Source organism: Phaseolus vulgaris, chromosome 8 (genome assembly GCF_051622355.1).
Source record: "Phaseolus vulgaris cultivar YP4 chromosome 8, ASM5162235v1, whole genome shotgun sequence".
NCBI lineage: Eukaryota > Viridiplantae > Streptophyta > Magnoliopsida > Fabales > Fabaceae > Phaseolus > Phaseolus vulgaris.
In genome coordinates this window covers 39,526,114-39,536,770 of record NC_143505.1, presented here as the reverse complement: position 1 = coordinate 39,536,770, position 10,657 = coordinate 39,526,114, and positions in this window count along the sequence as shown.

Below are 10,657 nucleotides of genomic sequence, written 5' to 3'. Positions count from 1 at the left end.
CAGGTCGTGAAGGTTGGCACGACAGAGGAGCCTATGATTGTGTACGCATTTGTAAAAGGCGTGTGCCCCGGCCCCTTCGGAGAATCCATCATCCGTAATCGCCCTAGGACTTTCGCTGAGTTACGGCGCAGGGCGGTAGAGCATATTGCATCGGAAGGGGAGGTCTGTGTGAAGCGCACCAGCGCCGTGCCCTCACGCCCGAGGGGACCGACGCGTGTTCAACCCGTCAGAGTCAATGAGACCACGACGGGGAGAAAGAAGCCAGAGGCGAGACGCCCCTACGAGGCCAGAAAGCCCCAGCCCCGGGGTCCAGCAGGAGGCGAACGCCCCGCCATAGAAAGAGCAAGACCGGCGAGGTACAACTTCGTGGTCGAGTTGAAGGATTTGATCGTCGTGCCCAACATAGCTGAGAGGCTGAGGCGACCGGCGAAGACCAACAAGGTGTTAGGGCCCCGTAAAGACTCTTGGTGCGAATTCCACGAGGCTTTCGGGCACCAAATCGATAATTGCCTGTCGTTGGGTTACCAGCTAGATGAGCTGGTGAGGACTGGGTTTTTGAAAGATTATGTCGCAGATACCACAACGACCGCCACCTTGCCGCCGCCGGCAGAGGAGCCAGCACACGAGATGCCAGTGCTTGGCGAGGTCCATACTATTGCTGGAGGTTTTTCCGGCGGAGGACCCACCGCCTCCCAGCGGAAGAAATACGCGAGGGGGGTGAATTCAGTCGAAGAGAGGCTCTCGGGGGAGCCTTGGGAGTCAGATATTGTGTTCACGAGAAGAGACCTCCGGGATGTGATACCCCACGACAACGACCCCGTTGTCATCTCAATCGTCACAGCTGGAAGGAAGGTCCACAGAGTGCTCGTTGACCAAGGGAGCTCGGCAGACGTCATGTTTCTGTCGACCTTTAATAAGTTACGGCTGTCCCCTGATCTGTTGAGTCCCTATACTGGGTGCCTGTATGGGTTCGGGGATAACCAGGTAGAAGTCCGGGGGTACCTGGAGTTAAGAACTACGTTCACAGACGGAGAGGCCTTCCGCACCGAGAGCATCCGGTACCTCGTCGTGAACGCTAATTCCGCCTACAATATATTGCTGGGCCGACCGGCGTTAAATCGTCTGAGCGCGGTGTCCTCCACCCGTCACATGAAGATGAAGCTGCCGGACCTCAGTGGTCGGGTGATAGTCACATCAGGTCAGACCAGGAGGAGGTGAGGAAATGCTTTGAAAACAGCCTGAAAACGAAGAGAGGCGTATTCATGGTGTATGAGCGTCCGCCAAGCGTGGACGCGGCGATGATTGAGGCGACGCCCGCTGGGCTGACGCCTGAAGAGGCCATAGCGGAGAGGGCGACGCCCGAAGCAGATGTGCCAATGGAGGAAGGCCCAGACGCCGCGGCGCTCGCGGAAGAGGCGGCGCCCGTCGAAGAGGCGGCGCCCGTCGAAGATGATAGCAGGGAACAGCCTGCGGCTAACGCCATAGAAAGGGAGATTGGCGGCAAAACTTTCAAATTAGGAAGTTCGCTAAGCCCAGAAGAACAGGAGGGGGTGGCAGGAGTGATTTCACGCCACCTGGATGCCTTCGCATGGTCTGCATCGGATATGCCAGGCATCGACCCCGATTTCCTGTGTCACCACCTCAGCATGGACGCCACGGTCCGCCCCGTGCGTCAGAGAAGGAGGAAGTTCAATGAGGAACGACAACAGGTGGTGAAAGACGAAACGCAGAAGTTGCTCAGCGCTGGCCACATCAGGGAGATTCAGTACCCTGAGTGGCTCGCCAACGTCATCTTGGTGAAAAAGGCGAACGGAAAGTGGAGGATGTGCGTCGACTTCACGGACCTGAATAAGGCATGCCCAAAGGACTCGTATCCGTTGCCCAGCATCGACGCCTTAGTAGACAGTGCGTCCGGCAGCAAGGTGCTAAGTTTCTTGGACGCCTTTTCAGGGTACAACCAAATTAAGATGCACCCAAGAGACGAGAGCAAGACTGCATTCATGACTGAGACATGCAGTTACTGCTATAAGGTGATGCCCTTCGGGCTGAAAAATGCGGGAGCCACATACCAGAGACTAATGGACAAAGTCCTGGCGCCAATGCTTGGGAGGAACGTGTATGCTTATGTAGACGACATGGTGGTGGCGTCGCAAAGTAGGGTGCAGCACATGGCAGACCTGGAAGAGCTGTTCCACACAATATCCAAGTACCGCCTCAAGTTGAACCCCGAGAAGTGTGTTTTCGGGGTAGAGGCCGGTAAGTTCTTGGGTTTTCTGCTCACCGAGAGGGGGATAGAGGCGAATCCCGACAAATGCGCGGCTATTATCGCCATGCGGAGCCCGACATCGGTTAAGGAGGTGCAACAGTTGACGGGGTGGATGGCGGCGCTCTCGAGGTTTGTTTCCGCCGGAGGAGAAAAGGGGCACCCATACTTCCAGTGCCTCAAGAGAAACAGTCGCTTTGCATGGACTGATGAATGCGAAGCGGCTTTCATTAAACTGAAGGAGTACCTGGCGACGCCACCGGTCCTCCGCAAGCCGGTAACGGGCGTGCCCCTCCGATTGTATTTTACTGTAACAGAGCGGGCCATCAGTTCTGTGTTGGTCCAAGAGCAGGACCAGAGTCAGAAGCCCATCTACTTCGTAAGTAAGGCCTTACAGGGGGCTGAGACGAGGTACCAAGCACTAGAGAAGGCGGCGCTGGCGGTAGTGTTCTCTGCTAGGAGGCTCCGTCATTACTTCCACAGTTTTACGGTGGTGGTGATGACCAATCTCCCTATACAAAAAGTGCTGCAGAAACCCGATGTGGCAGGAAGAATGGTACGCTGGGCAGTGGAACTGTCAGAATTCGACATCCAGTACGAGCCTAGGGGATCCATCAAGGGGCAGGTGTACGCAGATTTTGTAGCAGAACTTTCGCCCGGAGGTGAGCAAGAGGTGGAAGCGGGTTCGCAGTGGCTGCTCTCGGTTGATGGCTCTTCAAACCAACAGGGGAGCGGTGCCGGAATAGTTTTGGAGGGACCCGACGGCATACTGATCGAGCAGGCCTTGCGTTTTGCCTTCAAGGCAAGTAACAATCAGGTAGAATATGAAGCCCTGATAGTAGGAATGCTCTTGGCCAAGGAGATGGGTGCACAGAACCTCCTGGTGAAGAGCGACTCTCAGTTGATTACGGGACAGGTGTCGGGTGAGTTCCAGGCGAAGGACCCATAGATGGCAGCGTATCTAAAATACGTCCATTTGTTGAGGGGGGCGTTCAACGCTCTTGAGTTGATACACGTCCCGAGGGAGCAGAATGCCAGAGCTGACCTGCTCGCAAAGCTGGCCAGCTCAGGCAAGGGGGGTAGACAGAGGACAGTGATCCAGGAAACCCTCAAAGTTCCACGTCGTTTCGTGGAAGACAACAGGGTGGATGTCCTCCAGATTTATACATCAAGGGGAAGGCCGAGGAGTCATTCCTCTTTGACCCAAGATACGCAGAGGGCGCCCCGCATCAGCATATACGCGGGTGTGCCTGAAGAAGAGCAGATGCAGGTCTGCGTTTTGTCCAGGGGAGACACCTGGATGACGCCCTATAAACGATACCTGGCGGATGGGGCTCTTCCAGTGGACCCTGAAGAGGGTAAAAAAGTCAAAAGAAATGCCGCAAGGTATACTTTGGTGGATGGGGTGCTGTTCAGGCACGGTTTCACTCACCCTATCCTAACATGCGTCAGTGGAGATGAGTGCACCAGGATAATGGCGGAGCTACACGAAGGCATCTGTGGAAGCCATGTGGGAGGAAGGTCCTTAGCCTCCAAGGTAATACGCGCAGGTTTCTTCTGGCCAACAGTGAAAGAGGATTGCGCACGGCATGCCCAGCGGTGTAAGCAATGCCAAAAGCACGCCGACTAGCACAAGGCGCCGCCAGAAGAGTTGCGGTCCATATACAGCCCGTGGCCTTTTCATACATGGGGAATTGACATCCTGGGCCCTTTCCCACTGGCAATCAGGCAAATGAAGTATCTGATCGTCGCCATCGAATACTTCACTAAGTGGATAGAGGCAGAGCCCGTGGCACAGATCACTGCGCATAAGGTACAGCATTTCGTGTGGAGAAACATTGTGTGTCGCTTCGGCGTACCTAGGCGCCTGATATCTGACAACGGGACCCAGTTTGCCAGCCAGCAGTTGAGAAATCTGTGTGCTGAAGTAGGGATCAAACAGGTGTTTGCATCAGTTGAGCACCCCCAGACTAATGGGCAGGTAGAATCGGCAAACAGAGTTCTGCTGAGGGGGTTAAAAAGAAGGTTGGAGAAAGCCAAAGGGGCCTGGGCGGAAGAGGTGCCAAGGATTGTATGGGCATATCACACCACGCCCCAATCCTCTGCTATGGAGACGCCTTTCAGTTTGGTATACGGGTCGGATGCAATGATTCCAGTAGAAATACATGAAAGCTCACCACGTTTTCAAAACTTTGTGGTGGAGGAGTCCAATGAAGAGAGGCGGGTAAACCTCGATCTGCTAGAGGAGGCCAGGGAAGAAGCTAGAATAAAAGCTGAAGCGATGAAGAGAAGAGTAGAGCGGCAATATAGCTCTAAGGTAAAGCCGCGACAGTTTCAGGTGGGCGACCTAGTGATGAGGAAAGCCCACTCATACGAGTTGGAGAATAAGCTGTCTCCCAAGTGGACTGGACCCTTCAGGGTGACTGAGGCTAAGGGCAATGGTTCGTACAGCCTGGAGACCTTAGATGGAGGCCCTATCCCGCGCAGTTGGAATGCAGCCAACTTAAAATTTTATTTCAGTTGACTTATGTAAGCAGTATGTAACAATTTAGTTGAAGGGGACGCTCTTTTTCCCTTTCGGGGGTTTTTTAACGAGGTCACCCTAATAAAAGGAAAAACCAGTTGAGAAAGAAGTGCCTTGGTTTTCTGCCTTTATCTTTCCTTGTCAGAAGTAATGTGATGCGTCGCCCAGACCTTGGCGTCGTCAAGAAAGAAGGCGTCGCCCAGGTCATGGCGTCGCCCAGAAAGAAGGCGTCACCTAAGATAAGGGCGTCGCCCCTTGTCAGAAGTAATGTGATGCGTCGCCCAGGTCATGGCGTCGCCCAGAAAGAAGGCGTCACCTAAGATAAGGGCGTCGCCCTGAGCAGGCGTCGCCCAAGTGAAGTGAAGGCATGCATCGTTGGAAGAACGAGACGAAAAGAAAGCGCGCAGTACATGAAGCATATGCAAAGTAAAGTAGCGTTACAAAAATCAAGTATGACATTGAAAAATTGTTGTTACAAGCAATGTTCAGTACAATGGGAACAACACAAACGACACAAACGCTACAAATCATGCAAAAACACGAACAGGCCATTTCTCAGCGCTCATCAGAGTCATCACTGGAGGAAGGCGAAGCCTCTTTTCCAGCTCGCAGCGCTCGAGTAAGTCGTGTCCTCTTTTCTTGGTTTAGCTTCGAACCTGCACCAGGGAAAAAGACGTGTTAGAGACGCCATGAAGGAAGACAGGCGCAGTTAGAAAGCAACGAGGGTCGAGTTTCCTGAGGCAGTGGTTCTTACGTATGTACTTCTCAAGAGTCCCAGCGTTGAACTCCAGGCTGATCACCGTAGCAGAGTCAAAACCTCCCGCCTCAGCAAGAATCCGGCAGGCTATTTGATCACTTGGAGCTAGATTCTTGAGGGGTTTGGCTTTGAGGACCTTTTCCTCTCTCACCCAGTACAGCGGAAACCCATCCAGAGCGTCGGGGACAAGGTCAGTACGACAGATCTTGAAGAACCGGCCTTTCCACCCGGTGAACGAGCTCTGGAAGGGTGTGAAGAGAACTCTCCCGGGTACATTACTGAGAGTTACCCAGAGGTTGTGTCTCTGTCTCTTCACCTCAAAGAAGTGAAGAAAGAGGTCAACCGAGGGTGCACAACCCAGAAACCCGAAGAGAATGTCGAAGGCTTTGACAAAGGCCCAGCTGTTGGGGTATAACTGAGCCGGAGCGACGTTGATCTCCGTCAGCAGTTCCTTCTCGAACCAGGAGAAGGGTAAGCGCACCCCGATGGTCTTGAACACCACCTGGTAAAAGTAAAAGAAAGGGACCCCGTCGTTGGCCCGTTGGACCCCACATACCGGCTCCCCTAGAGTGGAAGGGAGCACAGCGATGTCGTCGTCATGCCTCCTCGCAAAGGCCCGGTGGTCATAGGAACATGACTCTCCTTTGTGCTCCCGTATGGCCCTGGTAGAGAGTAAGCATGAACACTCGTCAAGAAGTTCATTCGAAGCCCAAGGGTACAAGTCCTTGGGACGAACTCTGGAGGAAGCAGCGTGAGATGACATTCTTTAACAAGATTAGGACTACCAGAAATGCAAGGGTTGAGTGAGGGGAGCGAAGACTAGAACAACCCTTCGACAGAGAAGAAAGGGTGCAAGAAGAAAGGGTGCAAGAAGGAAGGGTGCAAGAAGAAAGAACGTAAGTAGGTTATGTAAGAGTGAGAAAATGATGAAGATAGTTCCAGAGCCTGAAGAGTTAAATAAAGCGGTTAGAGCGCCAAACGACGAGAATGGATGCACCGCACGATTGATACACGTGGCAGAAGATGAAAGGATGACGCTGGCACCACTGGTTTAAATCAGAAAACGTCGTATCAGCAGAATATCCAGTGGTACGATGCGCCGTCGAAAGTGGGTCAGGGGTACAGCAGGAGTCAGAAAATGGAATGACTAGATGCCCCATCAACCATACAAGCAGCGCCACGTGGATCAAGTCGAATGACGGAACGTCCCATCAGCTATACAAGGAGCGCCACGTGGATGGCACAGACAAAGCTTTGGGCTTTTCGCTGCCATCAGGTATCGACCAAGGCATGAATCATAGTCAATGTCGAAGTAAAGGTAACGCCCGAGGCGTCGCCCGGAAGGATGTGAAGGGCGACACCAGCGTGAGACATCACGGGCGTCGCCAACCCAAATATCAACTGGCGTCGCTTCCCCGATACCCACAGGTAGGAAAGACTGTGGAGGGAGACGAAAGTGAAGGAAGCAGAGTTAGTTACTGGCGTTGTTTCCCCGATACCCACAGGTAGGAAAGACTGTGGAGGGAGACGAGACCGCCAAACGCCAGCAAATCACTGGCAGGGCGTTCCTCGATACCCACAGGTAGGAAAGACTGTGGAGGGAGACGAAATCAAAGAAGGCAAAGCTAGACACAGGCGTCGCCTCCCCGATGCCCACAGGTAGGAAAGACTGTGGAGGGAGACGAGACCGCCAAACGCCAGCAAATCACTGGCAGGGCGTTCCCCGATACCTATGGGAAGGAAAGACCATGGAGGGAATAGAACCCCCCCCCCCCCACAGCACTCAGCGTTTTAGACACCCGGGGACGATACGGTGCTGCTGTAGCAGGCCTCTCCTTAGGCGTGGGCGCCGAGCGTTGAGGATCAGAGAAAGGACCTTTCGGTATCAGAGACGTCCCGTGGACGATGTGGCGTCACTAAGTGAGCCTCTTTATGGGCGTGAGGGTTGACGTGCAACCTTTCCCAATCATACAAAATCGCCCAACAAAGTGAAAGAAATGGGCGAAACACAGATAAAATAGTCGAAGCGCGTGAAGGGAAAAGATGAGAATGAGATCGCATAAGCAGAATCGTATGTGGCAAGAACATAAAGGCAATCATACGAACATCCCAAATCAGTACAAGAGTACGGATAGCTCAAAGAATTACAAGTTTTAACAGATAAAGTCAAAAATGAAGGAAAGGTATAAAGCAGTTAAGCGTAAAGCTGAAGGTGGCGGTTGAGAGGCAGCGGTTCAGTCATCCACGTCCATGGGCACGACTTTCCCGTCGATGACATGATGCAAGGGGTCGCAGTTCGAAAGGTTGATGCCAGGATTCTCGCAGGACGCCTGGGTCAGGGCCTCTTGGAACCCCTCCTCGAAAGTACCCGCCATCTCCTGGATAAGAGACTTTTTCTCCTTCTCCAGCTCCTCAATGGCGGCATCCCAGGGTCCTCATTTCCTCTTCCAGGGTAGTTGCCTTTGTTTCCAAGGCCTGGAGGGTTTGAGCTTGCAAGACCGCGTTTCTGGCCTGGGAGCGCCATTCAAGAGCCACCGCCAAGAAGGCCCCCAAGTAGAAAGGCATGCCTTCCCTCCTGTCGGTACCCTCTGGCATAGTCCCACCATTGAAACCCCTCATCAGATGCATGATTGGAGGAGGGATGGCGATGAAATCGGGGGCGGCAACGTCGGGAGCCGGGGAAGCAGTGGTTTCTGGCGGCGGCGGAGGCGGGGCAGACTCGGCGCCTTCGCCCTTTTCCTCTTGGAGTGTCAGGGGAGGGAGTGAGGTTGCACTCGGAGGGTTGTCCATGAAGGGGTTCCCCCCCTGCGGCGACGTCTCTACCAGAAGAGGAACCCGTGCGAATTTTCTTCTTCTGAAGGGTGCCACGCCTTCTGAGTCCTCATCATCTGATAGAATCTCCAAAACCCTTTTTCCCTTGTCAAGAGGGGTTGGAGCCGGTGACAAGGCTGCAGCTAGGGGAACGGCGGCGATAGGCGGAGGAGAGTTGGGAATTGGAAGCGTTTCAGGACCAGGTGGAGATGACGGAGGCGGGTTAGAGGGAGCTTTAGCAGTGAGGGGAGCTGGCGGTGACATGGTCGGTGGGGAAACAGGATCGGCAGCAGGGGTGGAGGAGGCGCCCGCCCTGGCGGCGCGTGCCTCCTTCATTTCCTTCGCCAGCATCATTCTCTTGGAAACACCCATCACCGATCCTACATCAAGACAGGCCAAACAGCAAGGGTTAATACTAAAGCAGCTAGGCGGATTAACGATACATGAAAAGACGTGAAATGCAAGTAATATTGTACGGCGTCAAACGAGCATAATAGTATGGGGAAACAAACACTCGATGGCAGGCTGTTCACAGCAAGAAAGATGAGGGAAGAGCCCCTTACCAAAATAGGTTGTCAGGGCATGAGCATTGTACTCGCTAGCGACCAGCTTCAAGGTATCAAAGACGATCCCCAACCCCGCCAAGGCTTTGCTTACCTCCCTATCGGCGGGAGATAGCTCCTCCAGGGTTTTGGCCCTGAGCAATTTAGGGCGCTCCGTCCAGTACAGGGGGAAGCCATCCAAAGCTGTAGGATCGTGCTTGGCGCTGTACACCTTGAAGAATTTCCCTTTCCAGTTTTTATAAGAATTCTGGAAAAGAGATAGGAGGATTCTGCCTGCGATCCCGGAAAAGCTTACCCAGAAGCTTTTCCCCTGTTTCTTCACCTCAAAGAAATGCAGGAAGATGTCTACAGAAGGGGGAATGCCCAGGTATCCACAAAGAATTTGAAAGCCCCTCACGAATGCCCAGCTGTTGGGATGAAGCTGGGCGGGGGCAGTGTTGATTTCACTAAGAAGCTCTCGTTCGAAGGGAGTGAACGGGAGACGCACTCCTACGCGCTTGAACACGGTCTGGTACATGAAGAAAAAGGGTTTCCCCTTTCTAGGTTTGTCGTCCAAACAAACAGGTTCCCCAGGCCTGCCGGGACGGACGAAAATGTGGGCGTCGTGGGTGCGGCAGAAGGCGTTAAAATTGTACAAATGAGGATCCCCCCGGTGAGCTTCCAGGTCCTGGAAGGAAGTCAGGCTGGTGCACTCACTCAGGAGCTCGTCAGGGGCCCAGGGGTAGAAGGCTTTGTAGTTGGACTCGGGGGTCGTGGGAGAAGGATCAGGCTCCGCGTTCGTGCGCGTCATGGTGAAAATAGATACCTGGAGAAAGAAGAGAAGAAAAAGGGTTTAGCAAGGTTCGCCATGGCAAGAAGGGGAAAGAACCCCAGGAAGCGTCACCCACGCGAGAAAAATCAGAGGAGGAAGAAGAAGCGGAGAAATGCAGTAATAACGAGAATAACAACAGTCCCAGGCAGTTCAATGAATCCTATAATGCGATGAAAGGGAAGAGTCGCGAATGCTCGAGATCGTACCTTTGTTGTTGGAGTGGAGGCAGTAGACGAGCGCAGCAAGGAGAGAATCGCGATTGCAGATGAGATTGTGAAGGCGATGAACAGTGTGGAGTTGCAGAGCGGATGAATGTAACAGTAGGGTAAGCGCGGGGTTTGGAGTAACTTAAACGTTACATCTCGCAACTTGAGAGGCACTAACCTAAGGCCGTGGGATCGCGCCACGCGTCAGAGGATCAATTACCCAAGGGAAACGCAAAGGTCCCTGGAGGATGGCCGCGCGATGGGCCACGTGGCGCGCGATCAAGGGTAGCCCAAAAGGTATTATCATCCTCATTTCAGGAGATGTCCAATCAGTCATTAAGAGTACCCCTGTGGTTCAGAAAATGTCACGTCAGTAATTCGAAAAATTGCTGAGTCAGCAGGGAATGGCACGTCACCGGGAGGGCACGTGGACGGCGTAGGCGAGGCTTTAGTCTTTACGCTGAAGACAAGTCTTCAACTTAAGACTGGGGGGCTTGTGTACCGTCCCGTACCCGGGCGTTGACTAAGTCAAAGTCAAAGTCAACGCGAGGCGTCGCCTAGCTGGAGAGACGCCAAGAGGAAGCGTCGCCAAGGCAGGGCGTCGCCCAACCAAGGTGTCGCCAGATCAAACAGCGCTAAAGTAAGGCAATCGCGGTGTGGTTCCCCGATACCCATGGGTAGGAAAGACCATGGAGGGAGCGACGCCGTGGGAAGGCCTCAGG